The sequence below is a fragment of the Martes martes genome, assembly GCF_963455335.1.
Source record: "Martes martes genome assembly, chromosome: 3".
Lineage (NCBI taxonomy): Eukaryota > Metazoa > Chordata > Mammalia > Carnivora > Mustelidae > Martes > Martes martes.
Window position 1 is genome coordinate 10,307,807 of NC_137890.1, and position 22,676 is coordinate 10,330,482.

Here is a 22,676-nt window from a genome sequence, read left to right on the forward strand (position 1 = left end):
AGATTTCCGCTCGCTGCCCCGCCTGCTGTCCCCGACGGCGCCGCGCTCTGCGGCAGGTGAGGCGCGGCGCGCGGGCCGGGCGAGAGGACCTGTCCCCGCTCTCTCCGCGCCGGGGCTCTGGGGACGCGGGGGACTCTCCGTCCCTGCGCGGCGGCCGCCGGAGCCGGGGAGAGGGGAGAAGAGGCCGGGGACCGAACTTGGCCGTGGAGGAGCCGCGGGCGGCCTGCGGGACCGGCCGGAAGGGAAGGGAACCCGGCCACGAAACGCGTCCCCAGAGTCGCCGCACGCGGCGGGACGCGGGCGCCACCGCCAGCGAGGGCGTGGGCGAAGAAAGCTAGTTCCTGTCCGCAGGTGTGGACGCTGCCCGTTACTACCCAGGAGAGTGATGGTGATTCAGAAAGTGGTTTTGAAAGGATCTCTCGGGTGAACGAGGGTAGTAGCGCTTTCAGAAATTGTTAATTTAGATTCCTGTCTGTGAGGAAACCAAAAGCTGCCCAAGAAATCTAAAAACTTCTGGCATTTCCTTGGAGCTGTTAGTGACCCCTCTGAGGCGTGGGGAGAAATTTCTCTTGCTGCCCTGATTACCCAGTGCGGTTATTGCCTTTTCACTCTGTCGCCCAAAGATGACTCGGTGATTGTACTTGAAACCCTGTCAGTGCAGGTTTTTAAACATCCCTTCTTGACTTGCTTTAATAAAGTTAATAAAGCTTGCTTTATTAACGTAGAACTGGTAAAAAAAAAAAAATGCATGAGACTTGTAGCCACTTTTTAAAAAGCAGATCATTCATTTTGCCAGATGTTCTAGGGAGAAATCATGTGTGAAAAACGAAAGGGTGGCTCAGTGGGTTAAGCATCAGACTCATGACTTCCGTGGAGGTCATGATCTGAGTGTTGTGAGATAGAGCCCCAATGGTGGAGCCTGCTTCAGATTCTCCCTCTTCCTCTGCCCCTCCCCGCTCTCTAATAAAAAAGCAAAACAGAAAAATAAAGGACACTTCTAAATCTGCCGGATTGACCTATATAAAGTGTAGGTCTCGCACTGTCCTTATGTACTTTTTCCTATAACGGAGGACTATTCTCCCTGGTCTCATTCAATTTATTGAAATGCTAATACGGAGAGCTCCTGCGGTTTGCCCTCATTTTCCCAAAATGCCTTGTTTTCCTGGAACGACTCCCAGGAGAAGCCAGAAGTTCCTGAATAAGCAGAGGGTCCTGGAAGAGAGCATTTGTATTTCAAAAGCTCAGTTGGTAAAGGTAAATTAATTTCTAATTGGTGGATTTTTGTCAAATATTTTGGACTAGTTGACCTTGCCAACCAGGGTCTTAACTGTTAGCGTCAGACTAGGGAGGGTAGTTATTCATGCTGGCCTTAGATACTGGGCAGCAGGAAGTAGAAGAGAACAGGGACAGAAGCTGATACTGTTTTTAAAATTATCTGTCCTTTCTTTTTTTTTTTTTAATCTAATGAGATCTCATGAAGGTTCCAGCCTGTGTCAGCTCTTCCAAGTGGAGTGACTGGAAGGCTTTGTACCAAGTTAGTCAGGTACTTTACCAGGGGGTAGGGGCCCCTGAGGACTGGTATGGAGGTGAATGCCACAGTGTTTGTTTGCAGAGGGACAGGTCCCAAGGAGAGGAGATAAGGGACACATTCAAGCGATCTTAGCATTCTTCTCTAGAACATTCTCTATTCAGGGGCAAACCTTAGCAATTAGAGATTTTATTAAGAGAGCACCAGGTAAACATGACCAGCCTCTCATTTCACAGAGATTCATTCTTTAACCGAAGGTCTCTCTCTTGTCAGTGAAACTGCTTAGGGCGGGACAGCTTTGTTTAGCTTGGACCTGCCCTTGGACCTGAGAACTATACAGGCAGAGCTTACTGTGGGTAAGGTGTTACACTCCTGCAGTGGAATTACAGGAGTCTCAGGGTTTGTATGGGCTCATGGGGTAATAGACACAGTAAAGAGCTAACATGTTAAGGACGAAAGAAATTTCAAAGAAACGATGGTCTGTTGGGCCACAGAGAGGTGAATGGTCACTGGAGGACCTGGCTACCGTCACATTTGTTCTGGACTTTGAGCAGAGAGGAGAATTTTGATGGGCTGAGGAGTGGAATGGGGCATTCCTGGTTGGCAGACACCATAAACCAAGATCAGGAGCTTAAAGTGTAACTATGTTCAGAGGTAGCGGAGCAAGGGGTGTGCTGAGGCTAGACTCCGTGTAAGAAGGGGTGGGGTGGGAGGCCTGCCTGAGGAGAAAGGCTGTCTGGGCTGTAAACCCTAGTTTTTTTTTTTTTTTTAAGAAGGGGAGGGGCAGAGGAAAAGGGAGAGAGAGAAACTTAAGCAGGCTCCATGCCCACCGTGGAGCTAGACACGGGGCTCGATCTCACAACCCTGAGATCATGACCTGGGTCGAAATCAAGAGTCGGACACTTAACCGGTTGAGCCACCCAAGCGTCCTTATAAACTCTACTTTTTGATCAAGGTTTTTTTCTTCTTTTTTATTAAAACAAACCAAAAACAGAGGGAATAGTACAATGAACTTCCCCATTATATATCCACAAGTAGATCGACCAGTTTCTTAAAACAGTTTCTTTGGCCATATCTGCTTCATCTCTTTTGTTGTTGAAGCAGTTTAAATTCCAGACATGTCATGTTGCCCTTAGAGAGTGTAGTACGTGCTTTCAACAAAAGGTCTTTTTCTCATATGGCCTTAATACTGTCGTCATCTCCTGATTGCGTTGGCAATAATTCCGTAATATTTTCTAAGACCCAGTCCACAAAATTCCTTGATTGCCTCAAAAACGCACTTACTTTTACTGTTGGTGTGTGTGAGTTGGAATCCAAACAAGGTCCACACGCGGTGTTTTGTTGAGTAGCTGTTGCCTCTTTTAATCTAGGACACAGGTTCAGCAGACTTTGTGACAAGCGTCAGACACTAACTCCCGCAGGCTTTGGAGGCTGTGTGGTCTCAGTTGCAACTACTCAACTGTGCTTTCCTGCAAAAAGTAGCTAGAGATGATATGGACGTGAATGAGGGTGGCTGTGTCCCAATAACATTTTGTTGTCAAGGCTTTTGAGTTTGAACTGGCAGCTGGACTTACCTAAGGGCCAGAGTTTGCTGACCCTGGTATGTTGAGGTCCCAGTGAGTTTCTTTAGTGCTGGAGATTTACTGGTGGCCCTTGGCTGCCTATAGATGCCTCACATTCTGGATTTATTTGGCTTTTTGTATAGTATGGTTTAGCTTGTTCCTCTATCCCCTGTAGTTCCTGTAAGCTGGAAGTTAGATCTAAATGTTGAGGTTAATTAAGTTCAGTTTCTCCATTTTGGGCAGGTGTACTAAAGAAGTGATTTGAATTGTTTTTTAATATAAATTTATGACTTTAAAAAACTCAGAAGCCCTCATCTAAGAGGCTCAATATTCCTAAAATAGGTTTTGCCTGATGGCTGAAAATATACTTTTTTTCTTTCTCATCTTATTTTCCTTACTTTCAAGTATGGTTGCTATTTCTCAAGGATGTAGAGAACTTTGAACCCCTCTGCTAGGTCAGTGGTAACTCTCCTCTGTTCATGCTACCCTGTGGCCCCTTGGCTGGGACCACTTTTTCCCGCTGAATGGAAATACCTTCCTTCCTGGGTCCAGGCCCAGGGTTTCAGATGCCATCCAGCAGGGGCTGAGCGATTTTTGTTTTGAATCCCCTTGTCTCTGAAACACTCAACTTTCTTCACTTGCCCTCCTCTTCATCCCCCACAGCAGGACTGAATGCTGGATACCTGGTCCATGGTCCATGGGTCATGCTGTGAGGACAGAGTTCTTATCCTGCTGTCCCATTAGAAGAATTCTGAAGTCAAAAGCTTTGTAAGCTCTCACACTTACTATAGTGCTGGATTCCGGGGTGACACAGTTTTGAAGAGACAAGTTTAAAGGTAAGAATTGTTTTTTCCTCTGTTCTAGAGTATGTCTTACTCCTAAATCTCAGAGCACCAGAGTAAGTATCTTGACAAAGAGTGTCACTTGGAAGTTCTTGTATTTCTGTTGCTTAAGTTTAGTAGGTGAAACTGTCTGTCTGTTCATTCCTGTATGCGTTTTTCCAGATAACATGGTATTGGTCTTTTTCATTTCGATTTCTAAGAATTCTTTTTTTTTTTTAAGATTTTTTTTTTTATTTATTTGACAGAGAGAGACACAGCAGGAGAGGGACCATAAGCAAGAGGAGTGGGAGAGGGAGAAGCAGGCTTCCCACTGAGCAGGGAGCCCAGTGTGGGGCTTGATCCCAGGACCCTGGGAACAGGACCTGCGCTGAAGGCAGATGCCTAATGACAGCCACCCAGGTGCCCCTGTAAGAATTCTTTATACATTGGAGATGCTAATCTTTTGTCATAGGTGTTAGACCTATTTCCCCCATTTTTTAAACTTTGTTTACAATATTTATGCTCTGCAGAAAATTTAATTTTATATATGGAAAAAATAATCAGTTTCCCCTTTACAGTTCCCTCAATTTATGTTTTGCTTAGAAAGACTTGTCTGGGGGTGCCTGGGTGGCTCAGTTGGTTAAACAACTGCCTTCAGCTCGGGTCATGATCCCGGAGTCCCGGGATCGAGTCCGCATTGGGCTCCCAGCTCCATAGGTAGTCTGCTTCTCCTTCTGACCTTCTCCCCTCTCGTGCTTTCTCTCACTGTCTCTCTCTCAAATAAACAAATAAAATCTTTAAAAACAAAACAAAACGAAACTCGTTCATTTCAAGACTTTTTTTTTTTTAAAGTCTTAGCAACACAGGTAAATGAACATGTGATGAGAACTAGGAACGTGATTCTATACAAGAAGAATATTGAGGGGCACCTGGGTGACTCAGTCGGTTAAGCATCTAGCTCACGTCATGACCTCAGGTTTGTGAGATCGAGCCCCACATTGGTCTCCACCTTCTTTTTTTTTTTTTTTTTAAGATTTTATTTATTTATTTGACAGACAGAGATCACAAGTAGGCAGAGAGACAGGCAGAGAGAGAGCGGGAAGCAGGATCCCCGCTGAGCATAGAGCCCAATGCGGGGTTCGATCCCAGGACCCCGAGATCATGACTTGAGCCGAAGAGAGTAGCTTTAACCCACTGAGCCACTCTGGCGCCCCTGAGCTCCACATTCTGTGCGGAGTCTGCTTGAGCTTTTCTCTCCCTCTCCCTCTGCCCCTCCCCATGCTTGCGCGCTCTCTCTCTCAATTCAAAATAAATAAGTAACTCTTCAAAAAAAATATTGAAGGGACTCTTTCTACTAGATAATATAATATTAAATCAATTAAATGTTGGTGTTAAGTTTGGCCGATAAGTGTTGAAGTTGGGATTTGGGTATTTGGAGGATCATTATATTATCGCTTCTGTATAGATTTGACTTTCCATAATCAAAAAATTTTCTTAAAGAAAAAAGGAATAGTAGGGAGAGAAACCACCTTTGTTCCATTTGTTGATATTGAGCAACTATTAAGCTTCTTTGTGTTGGACACTGGGGGTGAGGGGTTAATAAATCCACAGGATCTTGTAACTTAGATTTCTCGTGCAGGAGACAGATATTAATGCTCGGGTTAAGGGCAGCAGCTCCCATGTCAGACCACCTGGCTTCCAGTCCTGGCCTTGCCGGGTACTAGCTTCTCATTTTAAAAATGAGGGATGATAATTATGTCTACCTGGTAGGGTTTTTGGGAGGAGTGAATGAGAAAACCCCTGAAAAATCCTTCTCATGGTACTTAGTAGTTAGTCAATGCCCAATAAACAATAAGCTCTGAAGGAGAGAGTGTCCGCAGTGAATCAGGCGGGGAGCTGGAGAGGTGTGGGGGCTGAGCCGTGTGTGCAGTGGGGTCATGACCTGTCTTGGGCTGGGTAGGTAGGTTTGGGAACACTTTTTGGAGGAAAACACCTTTGAGCAGAGATGTGAGAGGTGGAAGGTGCTGTCTTTTAATTCTAGTGGAAGTGTGCTGCTCGGCGTAGTGAGGGGAGGAGGGCACAGGTGAGGGCCTAGCCCCGAGGAGCGGTGTTGCCTCGTGCGGCCGGAGCAAGGTGGCACCAACTTCTTGGCTTACAACATGGCGGACGCGGATGCTCACTTGTCTGCCGGTTCTCTGGGTCAGGAGGCGACATGGGTCTCTGTGGGCTGAAGTCAGGGCATCTGTGAGGCTGTGTCCCCTCCTGGAGGCTCTTGGGGAGGCTCTCTTTTCTCCCCTTCCCACTCCCAGAGGCCGCCCGCATTCCTCGGTTCACGGCCCCCTCCTTCCGCCGGGAGAGGTGGCGTTGTCGTCCCTTCGCCCTTCCCCCGCGGTCGCGGCTCGGTCTCTGCCCCCAGCCGGGAAGGGCTGCTCCGCTTTTGAGGGCTGGCGTGGTGAGAACGGGCCCATTTGGGTAGTCCAGGATAATTTCTGCATTTAAGGCCCTTACCGTTAATCCCACCCCTTACGGTGTGCGAGGGACCGCGGCCACCGGCTCCGGGGGTCTCGGGGAGGCCTGCGGCCGGTCGGCGCGCGTGTGGCGCGGGGGCTGCCGCGGGGGCGGGGCAGCGCCGCAGACCTCGGGACCGGCAGATGGTCGTTACCAGGCGCTGCCAGTCCTCGGGGCGGGGCGCCTTTGCTCTCCCCTGCTGACCCGGAGACTCCAGACGCTTGGGGCCTCTCCTTGGGGCACTGGGGAGAGAGGCTTCTGGGTGACCGGAGACAGAGGGGCTCCGCCGAAGGCCATCAGAACCTCCGTCCTGGGCCCCGTCTTCCCCACGGGTCCCTCCGGCCTCTGCGCCCGGATGGTGCTTTTCCTGCTCACGGCTCTTCAACCATTTACTTTTCTCTGCTATGTTTGCCCGTGTAGTTGTCTTCGCACACTAGCCTAGAACCCTGTTGGGCTATTTGAAACAAAAGTCATGCTAAACTATTTAGCATTTTCTCATATAGTAACTCTGTTGAGATGAGAACCACACCTTCCTCATTTTGATTCCCCGTTGCACCGGCCACTTAATAGGCCGCCGGTAAGAAAAATATTTCCAGTTGGTTGAGAGTATTATTGGAACTCCGATATTTTGAGTTATGTCAGGATAAATGAGAGGAAGAGTAGATTAGAACTTCTCCTGTTAATGCTGTCCTCTTCTCCGTGGGTTCCTATCACTGCATCTGTCTTCAGTGAGAGTTCATTACCTCTTCCTGCTGTTGTCACCTGCACTTAGAAGGATGCAGCAGGTGAGTTAATGACAATTATTAATATTTCTACATGTCAGGGTGGTTTTATTAATTTATGAGCATTAAGTGAGATTTGAAAAGCATTCTTTAAGCCATTATTTGTACCATTACGAAGCCCTTATTTGTGAGAAGCAGCACATCTGCCTGGACTCTTTCTCGCTCAGCTTGGCTTTCTGTCAAGTTAAATATAGATTATAAAAGCTTACAAGGGGAAATCACAGTTGACCCTTGAACAGCACAGGTTCAAACTTCATGAGTCCACTCATGTGCAGCTTTTTTTTTTTCTTTTATAAATACAGTGTTGTAAATGTATTTTTTCTTCCTCGTGAGTTTTTAAATAACATTTTCTTTTCTCTAGCTTACTTATTATAAGAATACAGTATGTAATACATACAGCATACAAAATATGCATTAGTCGACACACATGTTATCACTAAGGCAGTAAGCTCTTGGGAGTTGACTTTTGGGGGAGTCAGAAGTTATACTCAGATTTTTCAAATGCAGGGTATTGGTGCCCAACTCCAGCGTTGTTCAAGGGTGACTGTGGTGTATATTATAAATGAATAAAGAACAGTTAGATGGCAGTTTGGGGAGTTTTGTGAAGACTAAGTCATTGTTGTTGTTTTTTTTCTCTCAGCATTTTATTATGAACATTCCAGCCATACTCAAAAGGAGAGGACAGTAAACCTTAACCCTTCATGAACCAACACAATGTCAGAAATCCGTGCACCATCCTGGTTTTGCCACTCTTGTTCCATTAGCCCTTCTCCCTTTGTGTTTTTATTGAGTTTTTGTTTTTTGCTTACTTCTGGGGGATTTTGAAGCAAATACCAGAAATCATGTCATTTGATCACTAACTTATTTTAGTATGAATTTTTTTTAAGTTTAGTTTTTTACATAACTATAGTCCTCCCTAACAATGAATGAAAAATCCTTAATATTATCTAATACTATATTCAGATATCTCTGTTTGCCTAAAAAGGTCTGTGCAGTTGGTTTATTCAAACCAGAGTCAAAACAAAGCTCATTTGTTGTATCTGGTTTTCACATCTCCTAAGTCTCTTTTAATAATAAATATTGGTGTATGTCAGACGTTAGCTTAATTCAGAGTTCTCTTATTCTTACTTTTACCTCATTTTTAACTCTGTTTTAGAGTAGGTACATACTCTCATACTTTCATTATTACTAGAATTTATATAAAGTAAAATTGGCCTTTTTTATTGTATAATTCTGTAGGTCTTAAAATTGATTGATGTAACCCTCATCACAGTTCTTTCACAGAACAGTTCCACCACCAAAAGAAGCCGGAAAACAAAACCAAAAATACCAAGCCCTCCCTCATTCTGTCCCATTGTAAGTCAAACCCTTCCCCTTGCCCTGATTGCTGGTAACCCCTGATCTGGTCTCCATCTTTTTGTTTGTTTGTTTGTTTGTTTGTTTATTTGGGAGAGAGGGCGAGAGGGGGAGCCCATGATGTTGGGGGGTGGGGCTGGAGTCAGAGGGAGAGAGAGAATCCCAAGCAGATTCCACACTGAGTGTGGATTCCAGTGTGAGGCTTGATCCCAGGACCCTGAGAACATGACCTGAGCTGCAGCCAGTCGTCGGATGCCTAACAGACTGAGCCATCGAGGTGCCCAGCTCTGTCTCCATCTTGAAAAGTTTTTCCTTTTCCCATGTCACATCATGAATCTCACCTAAATGAGATTAAACAGTATGCAACCCTTGAGACTGGCTTCCTTCACTCAGACAACACCTGTGAGATTCTTCTGTGCGTATATTCCTTTTCATTGCTGAGGAGCGTGTTGCGTCTTACGGGCATTTCCCAGTTTACGGATCCACGCACTGTTAAAGAACATCGGATTCTTTACAGTTTCAGGGGATTAGGAATGGAGCTGCTGGAAACATTGCTATATAGGTCTTTATGTGATGGAAATTTTTCATCTTTTTAGAGCAGATCCCCAGGAGCAAAATGGCTGGGTCATATGGAATGTGTAGGCTTAACTTTTTGAGAAACTGGCAGACTTTTCCAGGGTGGCCGTACCCCACCGTCTTGCATCTCAACCACCAATGTATGAGAGTTCCCGTTGCCCCATATTTTTGTTAGCACTTGCGATCGTCAGGTGTTTTCATTTCAGCCCTCTAATAGATGTGTTTTTTTAAATCATCTGATGTCATCTATAAAAAGTTATTTTTAATAACTCTTGAATAAATTACTGAATGAAATTTACTTTACATGCCTGTTATAAAAATAATTATTTCTGGTTTTCTGGTGATATTCCATAATTAAGTATGGTCAATGTTCTATATGGAAAATATTAAATTAAAACCAGAATGTTATTTAAGTCCCACCAGTTGACACCATATTTGGCAAAGGGTTACAGAATGCTATCAGAATACATTTTGCAGTGGTCCATTCATTATATGTATCTTGGGCATGCCTCATTTCTGTTTTATCATTAGTAACCCCTAGTGCCATAACTGCTTTTGCCATCAGTTTTCTGTTAGGGTAGATTGATCAGGGAGGGGGCCACCTGGGTGGCTCAGCCAGTGAAGTGCCCAACTCTTGATTTCCTCTGGGGTCCTGAGATAGAGCCTGGCCCTGCCCTTTATGCTGGGTCTGGAGCCTGCTTGAGATTCTTTCTTTCCCTCCTCCTCTCCTCTCCCCCCACCCCTAAAAACAACAACAACAACTTCATTAAAAAAAGAAAAAAGATCTGTGAATAGTAAATTACATGAGGGAAACTGGATGTGAGCAGACAGTAATTTCTCTGAATGCCTTTTTACTACGGCGAACACGGCACTGTTGTGGTTTAAGAATGGACCGCTCCCCTGTATTGCGTTTGAATACCTTGTTCTCTATTAAAGCATTTTGAGCTCAAGGAAGAAAACCATTTGAAATTTGTTTGTGAAGTAAAGATTGTGGGCCTCTCTTTGGATGATTCAGGGACCACAATCACTGGTCACTATTGCCTCAAAGTGTGGAATTGCCTCCAGGATTAATTACCGAAATGTCGCTGCTAATGTTGTTCCTCAAATGAGATCGAACTGTGGAAGTCTCAGGGTGCACAGGGTCGTGGCTGAGGGAACGGCCCTTGTCGTGTCTGCCCCGTTAGCTGCTATGGTTTGAGCTTCCAGGAGGTAGTATTTAAAAAGAGTGGAAATCATTGTCATCTAGAATCTCCGTGTTTGACTTCTGCAAAGTTGCTGAAGGGTTAGGCCTGTTGACAGACCTGCCTTTGTAACACAGCGGCGTCAGAAAGACAGACTGAGCCCGACAAAGGAAGATGGAGGGCAAGTTGCCGATGGGCTGGAGGTGGTTGTGGTACGAAGCCTAAGAGGCCAAGCGTTAGGAAAATTTGGTTCAAAATGTAAAGAAATGGGATGGGTTTCCATGGCTACGTCATTTTTGGCTTAAAACTAGCAGTAACTGACCCTTACGTCAATTAGGATTGGGATACATTAGAAATAGAGAAGGAATAGGAAGGTTGTTACCTCCATTGGACCTAAGTCTTTGTTTTGTTTTAAAAACTGATTATAGATGTTCTTTAAACTTTATTCCTGTTGATATTAATAAAGTCCTATAAGTGCGCATATATATTGGGGGTGGAGGAAGGGGCAGTAGGCATGTACTGGGGCCGTAGGTTGGGGTTTTAGAATACCAGCCTAAGACACCTGCTGCCCCCTGGTGGCGGCGCATTAAACAGTGCGGTTTGGAGGCGCGGCATTCTGAAGAGTGGAGTCCTAGTTGTCCCAGAGGATTGTAGGGGTGATCAGGAGAGGTTTTCTCTTTCCGGCTCTGTTCATAATGACTATCTGTGTGATCTTAGGCGAATCATCTAGTTTGATTACAGCCTAGACTTCACTTCTTCCCTTTAAAATGCAATTCTGAAAGTTTTTTCCAGTTTTCACATCTTAAAATTCTGAGGGTAATACGACATATTATATCCCGAAAGATGTCAAGTTCCCCTTTCCCCCTTAGCACCTAAATCCTAACAAATCCCAGATAGTCACTTAAAGCAGACTCTAGAGTAACTCCTGAGGCTTGCTCTGGGTTCATCTCCGGACAGTAGAGCAGTCCAGAATTAACCAGTGCTGTGATCCCGTGTTACGATGAACGCTTACAAGTCATATCATTTAAAAAATTATTTTTTATTGTGGTACAAAAATAACAAAACTTACCATTTTTACGTTTATAGTTCAGTAGAGTAAAGTATATTCACAGTGTTGTACAACACGCCTCCCAAACTTTCATCCTGCAAAACTGAAGCTGTGCCTATCAGACAACAGGTCCCCTCTCCTCCCCTAGCTCCTAGCAACCACGTTCTTCTTCCCATCTCTGTGAATTTGACGATTCTAGGGACCTGACGTAAATGGAATCATACAGTATTTTTCTCTTTGTGACTGGCTCATTTCATTTCGTGTAATGTCCCTAAGGCTTATCCGTTTTGTAGCATGTGACAGCATTTCTTTCCTTTTTAAAGGCTGAATACTGTATACAGAAACCACATTTTATTTACCCATTCATCTAAGGATGGGCACTTGGGTGTCTCCCACTTCCTTGCTGTTGTGGGTAACGCTGCAGGGAACAAGGATGTTAGTCTACAGTGTTGATGAACGCGGAGAAGGTTTGTACGATTATTTTCCGTGCATAAAGGGTTAAAGTTCATTATAAAGAACATCATTCAACCATGCTAGAAAATATGGCGTTGTATGAGGATGTGTAAGTTAAAAAGGGACATTTATTGGATATACAAGCCCTATGCCAGGCACTTTATATCTGTGGTACATTCTGTTGTTTAGTCCTTAGAGGAATTCTGTGATTTGCCCTTCTCTTGGAAGGGTACTAATACTTATGAAAATCACTGTGTGGCAGAATTTTTGCATGTTATTTCATAAATTCTCATATGCTAACCCTTGAGGTGGGCATTATTATCCCTATTTTTTAGGTGACATAGCTGAGGTGCACAGAGATGAAACACTTGAACATGTCTGAAGGGTAGCAGGGTTTTACCTGACCATGAAGCGAACCACATCTATCACAGAAGTATATGTGTTCCTCATATACCGTGCTTTCTCCTGCTTCCAGAAATAACACTATACATCAATGATCTGAAGGATGTTGGGACAATATCAAGAAATTACACTGCCATAATAACTTATAAATAGAAAAATTTCTGTAGTGCCTTTCCATTAAATAGCAGTCCTTGGGTCTTCCTTGCGGGGAAACAGCATTGATTTCAGATGAATTTGTCTGAAATGTATCAAGGCTTACCTCCTGGGTGATTTTACAGGATAAGTCTCCCTAGGACTTCCAAAAGAGTGGCTCTCATGTGCCGGTCCCCCCATTTCTGAGATTTTCTTCCACTGTATTATTTTTCCCTTTTCCTTTCTCCCTTTTTTTTGGCTTGGCAGAGAGCTAGGACTGTTTTCACGGCTCTCTGCCCCCATCTCTTAAACTCTGTGCTAGTTGGGGTTGGAGTTTTGATCTGCTCCTTGCATAGTGTTCTCACACAGGTGGGCTATAAGGTGTTGTCAGAGGTGGAAGTTTTCCTGGAGCATCAGCAAGCTCTCGGAAAGACCCACTGTGACATTTTCTCACATGTGGGATTTTTAGATTACTAGAGATGTCGTGATACAGCATCCAAGCAACCATTTAAGCCCCTCTAAGAGTTCCTGTGCCCTTAGCATGACTTAGAGTGAGAATTTAAAACCCTAGCGATAGGTGAGAGTGGAGAATGCTTCCGAGGATTCACTCAAGGTCTTCAGTAGTTCCTGCATACAGGGTGTTGGCCAGTAAGCAAAGAACGTGAGAGTGGCAGAAATGGTGGTCACTAGCGAATATCCAGTCTCTCCTTCCTGAGTTACCGATCTGCAGTTTTATTCAGAGTGACGGTGTGCCTCGAGTCGTGGTAAAGGACAGGAAGCAGGAATCTGTGGGACTTCTGGGCAGTTTTGCAAAGGAAGGAACCTGAGTCCCCTGGAAATCGGGCCTGTTCCTCACCCTACCCTCATGTTTCCTCCTCCTTTGCATGAAGACATTATGGCCAACGGACTGCCCACCGTCTTTTCTCGTAAGAGGCTCTTGAGAATGGAAGCCACATGCTACCAGTGACACAGAGGAGCCTGGTGGCCTGGCGTGCGCACACGACCTCCGATTCCTTCTCCGCTCTTGTGAGTGCGCCTGCCCGATGCGGCTTCGCAGCCCCTCCTGGAAAGAGGCGAAGTCCCTCTCTCCACCCCGTGAACCTGGCGCGGGGCGTCCCGGGCTGAGTGGGTTGAGAAGGCTGTCCTTTCAGTGGGCTTCCTTGTTGACGTGGGGTGTCAGAGCCGGAGTGGCAGGAGAGGAGGGTTTACCTGCGGGGGAGATGCTTGTCACTGAACTTGGAAATTAGTTACATGTGGAAAGATTGATCACATAATGAACTGTGCTAAAGGCAATGGGAGTCAGGCTTACTGCTGTTGAAGGGAGTTGCCAGTACAGAAATTTCGAGAGCGAGGATGAACCCTGTGGTGTGAATCGGGTCAGGTGTGTGGGTGTGAACTCATGGTTTTCAATACGCATTCATGTAAATATGTGTGTGTTTATATGTCTGCGTATATAAATGTGTCTCTTCATATATATGGATATACACGTGTCTGTGGCACCGAGGGGCCGCTGATACTACACCAGCAGGAAGCACACCTCCCACCCAGATCTTGGCTTCTAAAGACCATTTTCCAGCACAGGCGGGAGCAGAGCTCCTTGGAGAAATGGCCAGTTCCAGGCCTGGGACAGAGAAAGTGCGCCAGCAAGCAGAGAGGTGCCCCCTGAGGGCTCGGTGGCGGCAGTGGTCCTGCTCATGAGGGGGGATTACACAGCGGAGATGAGGCTGGCGGCACCTGGGAACCATGAAGGACAAGGAGGAGTTTGCCAGGCAGCGCGCTGAGGAAGGAAGCAGTTGCTGAGGGGCAGTGGCAGCCTTACGAGTGAAGAAGGGGACAGATGACACCTGCCGCGGAGCAGTGGGCGTGTTTGGCCTACATGTGGCTGAAGAGAACAACGGGGCTGGATGGTGATTGGCCCATGTGAGCCACACGCAGGGACTTAGACTTGACTCTTTTGACCGTGTTGTCTGTACCCACCTGCCGGAGCCCCCCCAAACTCAGCGACTGCGGACAACATGTGTCGTTCCCCGGTTTCTGCTGGTGGGAGTCTGGGAGCCACTGGGCTGCAGGGCTGTGGCTCAAGGTTTCCAGGAAGCCGCAGTAAGGGCCTTGGCCGGGGCTGTGGGCATCTCCAGGCTGACGGGGAGGCTCTCCTTCACAAACTAGCCAGCAGGCCTCGGTCCTTTCCAGCCGTTGGCAGACCTCAGTCGCTCTCCGCATGGGTGTCTCCTTGGAGAGTTGCACAGCAGGGCCGCTGGCCTCCCTGCCGGCAAGGGGCTGGAGGGAGAGAATGCACCAGAGAGTCCCCCAGGCGGAAGCCACAGTTCTCATAACTCACTGTAGAAGGAACGGTCCACGGCTTCCTCTGTGTTGTGTTCACTGGAAGCAAGTCACCCAACTGAGCCCTTGCCCAGGGGGCAGGAATCACACAAGGACATGATCCCCGGGGGACAGTATCGATGGGGCTGTCTGAGAGGGTGCCCCCCCGGAGCCCTGGCCGGGAACGGGGAGGGCACAGTTCTGCACTCAGCAGCGGGGAGGGTGTGTGAGGGCAAGTCTGGGAGGGGTGAGGTCATTTAGGAGGTGGCCATCCAAGATAATTCCATGGGGAAGAAGGAAGGGACCTTGTTACCAATACCCGGGAGCGGTGGGGGTGGGAGGAAGGAGGGCCGGGGGCCCCCAGGGGTGTGGGTGCCTCCCAGATCCAGGCAAGCGCTGGCCGCAGCGGCACTGCTTTCCCAGGACTTACCGTCCCACATTGGCTCACGGATGACAGTGGCTCGAAACCAGCATCTGCGGAGTCTTGCAGGGAAACAAGGGCTGCTGGGCTGTTACCTTGTTTTAAAAATACATGCTCAGGCTGTGCCAGTCCCTTTCCTTGGATGTCACACCAGGTACCCGGCCCTGACTGCTAGTAGTCACGCAGCCGTGGAAGGTTGCTGGGTTCGCGGGCGGCCGGACCGCACCGGGCTGCTCAGCTCCTGCCAGTCCCTTATGGGGTCGGCGCTGGGATCTTCAGTCAGGGCCTCTGTAGGATGCCTTCTCCTTCCCGATATCTCCCCTTTGTTCGACGGCTGACCTGACCTGAACACCAGTGACTTTACAGAATCATGTTTTCATGGAGATTTGGGTTTTTAATTTCAGGCCTGTCATCAGCAAGCCGGTCTAAACAAGATTACCTGTGACTTTGGGGAGTGGACATACTGGACCACAGGACTGGGGAGGGAAGGTGCACAGGCCATCCCTTGTGGAACACTGTAGAAAGAAAAAGCATTTCAGGTTTGCTTCACTCCAGTCTTTCCCTTGCATCATTATGGTCAAAGTTAAAAACCAGCATGAAGACTGCCCTTTAACCCTGGGTGATTTCTGGGGATTTAGCTGTCTGGGGGAGTGGTTAAAACATGCTGCTGGAAGGTGTAAACTGGGCCTCGGGCTTCCCTCCCAGAAGGAGGCCTGGCGGCCACCACCCCAGGGCTCACCCAACTCAGAGCCTGTAGAGCCCTGTACTGTGTTATGCTGGTGACACCAGGTGTTGAAAGTAAAAAATGTAATTTATTCCACATTTTTAACATGGTTATACTTGTTGCCTAATATTTGTACTTAAGGCTGACCTTGAATCATAAGCAATTATAAACATGATGCTCCTAGAACATTTGTATCTGGTGATCTTGTTTAGGGAACACTCTTAGAGAAAATGATGGGGCACTTGCAAGGCCTGATACATCCTAAGCACGGAAGGGACCACCTTCTAGTTTCCTAGGATCTTTTTTATATTATCTTTATTTTTATGTATTTTATTTTCCTTTTTGTGTCAGTTGGACAATTGAAGTGTTTTTGAAGATACAGGTTTTCACACATGTTAAATGTTTAATATTTGGAAGATCTGCTTTTCTGGTTGATTGAACTTCCCATATAGAGGAAGGTAAAGCAAAGATCTTTTCTAGAAAATCTTGTGAAGTGAGTTAGTTTGCCTTCCCTGCTTTTAAAGTATACAGAGCATAATGAAGCCTCTTTCACTGCAAAATTATTAATTCTAAAGTAGCGTCAGCATGAAACTAAAGGACCTTACTCACAATAGGAAAGATATGGAAACAACCTAAGTGTCTGTCAACAGATGAATGAAGTGTGTGTATGTATAATATTCCATTATATATGGAGTTATACATATATAACATAATGGAATTTTATATATTATTCATGTTAGGTGTACTATATTCATATATATGTATATGTATATGTATATATAATATATAATGTATGTATATATAAAATGTATATTTTATTCAACTGTAAAAAAGAAGGAAATCCTGCCATTTGCAGCAACATGGATGGATCTGGGGGACGTTATGCTAAGTACAGTTGGCCAAACACGGGAAAATAAACAGTGTATAATACCACTTATATGTGGAATCTAAAAAGGTTGAGCTCATAGAAGCAGAGACTAGAAGGGTGATTGCCGGGGCTCGGGGGAGGGAAAAGGGAGCTGCCGAGCACAGGGTACAGAACCAGCTGAGAGGAATACACTCCGGGAGGCGCGGCGTCTGTGAGGTGAGGGCTGTGGTAATTAGCTTGATGGTGGTGATCCTTTCGCAACACGTACATGGGTCCGATCATCACGTGTACACCTGAAATATGCACAACTTTGATTTGTCAAGTATATACTTCAGTAAAGCTGGGGGGAAAACCCTGAAAGACTCTTCCCCATAAGGGAAAGGCTCACTGAGAAATAAGTGGTTTCCCAGAAGATTAATCACTAGAGAGCTTTTTAAAATGTTGTATTTTATTATAAATACAGGTTTCTGTTCCCAGCATCAGACTTAACTAATTAAACTCTCTGGAGAAGGAGCCCAGAAACAGGTGTGTTGAAACTTGGCCTGTGTTTCCGGAGCTCCACTGAGTCTGCGCCATCTCCCCTCCTCCTCAGGCAGGCCTTGCCCTGGGCTCCTGCCACCCCCACCTTCCTACCTGGGGGCCCCAAGTCTCCCCATTTCCGGCTGGAGTGCCGCCCCTGCCACCCTCCTGTTTGCTCTCCAGGATGACCTTTGCCCTCGCTCCAGGGTCAGCTTCCGTCCAGATCACACACGAGCAGAATTCATCTCTCCCCATACATTATATTCTTTTTTTTTTTTAAGTTTATTTATTTAGTTGACAGAGAGCGATCACAAGTAGGCAGAGAGCCAGGCAGAGAGTGAGAGGGAGGCAGGCTCCCCGCTGAGCAGAGAGCCCGATGCAGGGCTCGATCCCAGGACCCTGAGATCATGACCTGAGCGGAAGTCAGAGGCTTAACCCACTGAGCCACCCAGGCGCCCCAACACATTATATCCTAATAGTATATTGTATGGGTATCTTATTAAAGATTTTTTTAAATATACAGTTTTTATTGGAGTGAAATTCACATACCATAAAATTGACTATTTTGAAGTGAAGAATTCAGTGACATTCAGCACTTTGATCATGATGTACGACCCCCTCCATCTAGTTCTAGAACATTTCCGTCGTCCTGAAAGAAAACTCCACGTATGCCCGGCAGTCGCTTCCCAGCCCTCGCTCCCCTCAGCCCTGGCAGCCACACGTCTGTGGATTCACCATCCTGGTATTTCCTATCACGGGACCAAACGCCGTGTGACCTGAGGTCTCCTTCCTTCCCGTGATGCGCTCTGGGCTCACCCACGCTGAGTGGTAGACCACGCTGTGCTCGGACTGGGTCCCAGCACTTGTGTAACCGAGTTCCGCAGGCTGGGGCTCGAGCAGCGAGTGTGTGGAGGCGGGAACCCGGGGCAGGGTGGGTTTCTCCTGGGGGCCCCCTCCTGGCTGGCGCACGGCCGCCCTCTCCTAGTGCCCTCACATGGCCGCTCCTCTGCTCCCGCAGCCCCGGCGTCTGCGGGTCCACTTTTCCTCTTCCTATCAGGACACTGGTCAAACGGGGTGTAAGGCTCACCCTGAAGACCTCATGGTAACCTAGGGACCCCTTTAAAGACCCCGTCTCCAAATGCAGCCACGTTCCGAGGTGCTGGGGGTCCGGGGTTTTAACCTATGAAGCTGGCAAGGGTGGCCCAACTCAGCCCATAACAATCAGTGTATCTCTTTTACAACCTTGTTTTCACGCCATCGTCCACTGTGGAGTTCTCCGAGCACCTGCCCCACCTTCCTTCTAGACTTCGAGCTTGAGGGCATGGCTCCCATCTGTCCTCGCAGCTTCCGCAAGCTCTGGGGGGATGCCGAGCCCGGCGTCCAGACCCAGGATGGGCAGCCGAGTGACCACTTCATGTCCTCCTCCTGCCGTAAGTCCCCAGTGAACGAAGGGTCCTTGTAACTCGATGTCAGAGAAGGCAGTTTGAAACTAAGTGTCTGCTTGGAAACTGTTTTGTTGTCATTTCTTTCTTTCCGATCAAAACAGAGAAAACAGTTGGCTAATTGAGAATTCCCAGGACCAGGCAAACGTCTGTGTCATGGGGAACAGTTAAAATGTGTCACCTGTCCTTTGGGAATTTAGTAAGAGAGAAGAGAACCAGAATGTAGGGGCAGAATACGGCCCGTGTGCTAAGATACAAACAGGGGGAATCGGGGGAGGGTTCAGGGAGCAGCAGCAGGACAAGCTGGCGGGGTTCGGGCTACGGTGACAGGGCGGGAGTGCAAACAGCTGCACAGGACACCGGGGTGTCCCGAGTGCTGCCTGGAGCCCCTGAGTCCAGCTCAGGAAGCTCAGTGTGGCTTAAGGGTGAAGGTGGGGGCCGGGGTCCCTGGAAGGGGGAGCTCTGATGGGGCCCGTAGCTGTTTGGAGCGGGGTAAGGGCTTGAGCTCCAGAGTCAGCCCGACTCTGCTGCTTCCAGGGCGTGACTTCGGGCAGGTGAGCCCTGCCTCGCGGCTCCCTCTGTCCCCACTCCCTCACGGGCAGAATGGAATGAAGGAGACCACCCCGCAGGTTTCCATAGGAATTAAATCAGCTAAGCTATGTCAAGTGCTTGGAAGTACACCTGGTTCTGTGTGTGGTAGACGTGCCGGCTGTGATTAGTCACACCGGGTCTGGAGAGGCTGGTGAGCTTGCAAGGAAATACTGCATTTCTTGGAAAACTAAAGTGTACGTCTGAGATGGAAATCAGGATGTCAGCCTCCCCCAAACTTAACGGAGTAGACTGCTAGAGTATTTGTCAAGTGTATGCGACCGGAGGACCACGCGGGGTGGGCAGGGCTGGTCATCTTATGGAAAAATAAAATGTCACGGTGTTTCCGTGCATATCTGGTAATTTGAGCACTATGGCAGAGCCGGTGAGGTAGGCAAGATGGGCGTTTCCTCTCTGTGAGGCTACATGAGGTCCCCCAAGGGCCCTGAATCAAGTCCTTTTGAATCTTGAGTATGTCACATAGCTTGGGACAAGACCCCAGGCTATTGCCTCAGTTTCCAGTATCTTCTCAGAGCAGGGAGACTCTGGAGAGTGATCTTTTGAGCAGAAGTAGTAATTTTCATTTGTCTATTTCCTAGAAAATAACTGCTATGGTTTGAATGTTTGCCTGCCCCCAAAATTCATATGCGGAAATCCTAACCTCCTTTGGGAGGTGATTGGGTCATGAGCGTGGAGCATCCATGATGAGTTTGGCGCCCTTCCAAAGAGACCCCAGAGAACTCCCTCCGCCCCCTTGCCTGTGAGGCCACAATGTGAAGATGCCATCCTTGAGCCAGAATGTGGGCCTCCCCCCGGCACTGAACCTGCCCGTGCCTTGATCTTGGACTTCTTGGGCTCCAGAACCTCGAGAAATAAGTGTGTGTTGTTTGTAAGTTACCCTGTTATAACAGCCCAGACTGACTCTCATTTGTTGGGTACCTCTGTGCATGAGGCTCCATGCTGGGCATTTTACCTGTGTTATCTTGGGGGGGGGTGCCCACCCTACCTCCGTGAAGCGCTACTGTGGATTGGACAGAGAAGGAAACTGAGGCTCAGAGGTCCGATCATTTCCAGTGTCACTGCCCAGGCTTGTCGAATCCTGAAGCCAGTCCCCACAGCGGGCGGTGCTGCCCATCTCGGGGCCCCGGGCAAATGTGAAAATCACCCCCAGTAGGCGGCATGGCTGAGTTCCAAGAAAGGAAGTGCTTACTGCAGATTTGTTTTTGTTCTGGAGATAGCAAAAGGGGACCACTTGGAGAATGTTTGGCCTTTGAGAATAACATTTCATAATAGTCATTTTGTCTTAGGAGAGCCCTCACTGGCAAGACAGGCTCTAAAATGGGTGAGAAGGGCGCCTGGGTGGCTCAGCGGGTTGGGGCCTTTGCCTTCAGCTCAGGTCATGATCCCAGCGTCGTGGGATCAAGCCCCACATCGGACTCTTTGCTCAGCAGGGAGCCTGCTTCCTCCTCTCTCTCTCTCTGCCTGCCTCTCTACCTGCTTGTGATCTCTGTCTGTCAAATAAAAAAGTAAAATAAAATAAAATAAAATAAAATAAAATAAAATGGGTGAGAAGTGGGATTAATGGAGCAAAAGGTGGGTCTTACCTCTCAGTAACAATCAGGAATGAGCCACTCTCTGGGACAGTGTGTGACTAATACAAAGTTTTGCTGATAGGAGAAAATGAGAACCAAAAGGAAATATAAAACAGAGTTCAGGGAAGTTTAGATAGTTAATGGTGAGCTCAAAGAGGTTTCGGTCATTCATGGGGAGTTAATAAGAAATGTAACTTGAAATACTGAAACAGAGTTTAAAATGTTCCAGAAATATGAATGTTTAACGAGACAGGTGAGTACAGCCAAGAGCTTACCAGTGGGTGCAAAGTCTGGGAGAAGGGAGGTGTTCCCTAGGACTGGGCAGATGAGAGTGTGTGACTGTTGGGTGGTTGGGGGGCCTGTGTTTCATCAAATGATCCCCATAGTCATAAGCCCTGGAGGAGACGGGCTGGGGGGGCTGCAGTCTAGGCCGTCAGACACATTCTGGATAGCAAAGAGTTTCCCCACATCTACGTCAGTCTTGTTAGCTCACATGTCCTAGTGCTTTAGGAAACAAATGCACTGTATTGTAGGACACCGCGTCCCAGGAAAACACACAAACACACACACACACACACACACACACACAGAACTTGGACAAGAGTCTAGGAAAACAAAGATTATGTGAAGAAATGGAAATGTCTATAATAAAAAACCCCAGGCAAGTCAAAGGCATTGAACGAGGTCAAGTGATTATGGCAGAGAAAAGGGTCCTTAACTGGGGCGGGAGCGCGTTGTCATTAGGTGAAACAGTAGAAACTGGCATGTGTCAAACAGGTGTTGTGTGTCGGAGGCGAAACCCGGTGCTCCATCTCAAGGGCCTGGCGGAGGAAGGGGTTTTTCTTTTCTTTCTTTCTTTCTTTTTTTTAAAGGATTATATTTATTTATTTGACAGATCACAAGTAGGCAGAGAGGCAGGCAGAGAGAGAGAGGAGGAAGCAGGCTCCCCGCCGAGCAGAGAGCCCGATGCGGGGCTCGACCCCAGGGCCCTGAGGTCATGACCTGAGCCCAAGGCAGAGGCTTAACCCGCTGAGCCACCCAGGTGCCCCAGGAAGGGGCTTTTCACCCAGCCAGGAAATGAGTATTCCTGCTGGGGGCCCTGGAACTCGCCCCGGGGGCAGTCCTGCCTTGTTTCGGGATGTAGACTTGAGTTAAGGTGCCTTGGGTAAAAGCTAAGAAAAAAGAATATAAAGAGACTTCCTAGCCATCTTTATTGAAATTGGAACAGAGAGGAATGGACAAATCAGTTCGGTAAAGATAAGGCCTAACATTTATGGAGTCTTAACCTATTACAGAAAAACAAGTACAGCGACACCTGGGTGGCTTAGTCCGGTTCAGCATCCAACTCTTCATTTTGGCTCAGGTTGTGATCTCGGGGTCGTGGGGTGGAACCCCGCGTCAGGCTCTGTACTCAGTGCAGAGTCTGCTAAAGACTCTCCCTCCCCCTTCTTCTGCCCTTACCCTGTGTGTCCTCTCTCTCTCTCTCTCTCTCTCTCAAATAAATAAATCTTTAAAAAAGAAAAAAAAAGAAGAAGAAGAAAGGCAAGTACGGGGCACCTGGCTGGCTCAATCAGTAGAGCATGCGAATTTGATCTCAGGGCTGTGAGTTTGAGCCCCACGTTGGGTGTAGAGATTACATAAACATTAAAAAATCTTAAAGAAAAAAAAGCATAAGCATGGTGGATAAAACGACTTTGTACAGATATTGATGCTTGGCAAGTCTTTAAAAAAATAAATCGGCTTTATTGATTTGTAGGAGATGAAATTCACCTATTTAATATTTCAAATTCAATAGTTTTTTTAAAGTTCATTGAATTTTTCAGATGAATATACTCATGAACTCACCACCATAAC

General features: G+C 47.2%; 1 protein-coding gene across 8 annotated transcripts in view; it reads left to right on the top strand.

Moving 5' to 3' along the window:
* Positions 1 to 22,676, top strand: part of GGACT (gamma-glutamylamine cyclotransferase) — a 56,358-nt gene continuing 33,682 nt past the window's right edge. The window contains exons 1-2 of one of the 8 annotated variants that reach the window (XM_080798187.1): positions 1 to 56; positions 3,754 to 3,926. The gene's annotated coding sequence lies outside the window, so the exon portion shown is untranslated. Of the gene's footprint in view, positions 434 to 1,116; positions 1,255 to 3,753; positions 3,927 to 22,676 lie in introns of those variants that run through there. The other 7 variants (XM_080798185.1, XM_080798192.1, XM_080798191.1 and 4 more) reach the window with 7 other exon arrangements.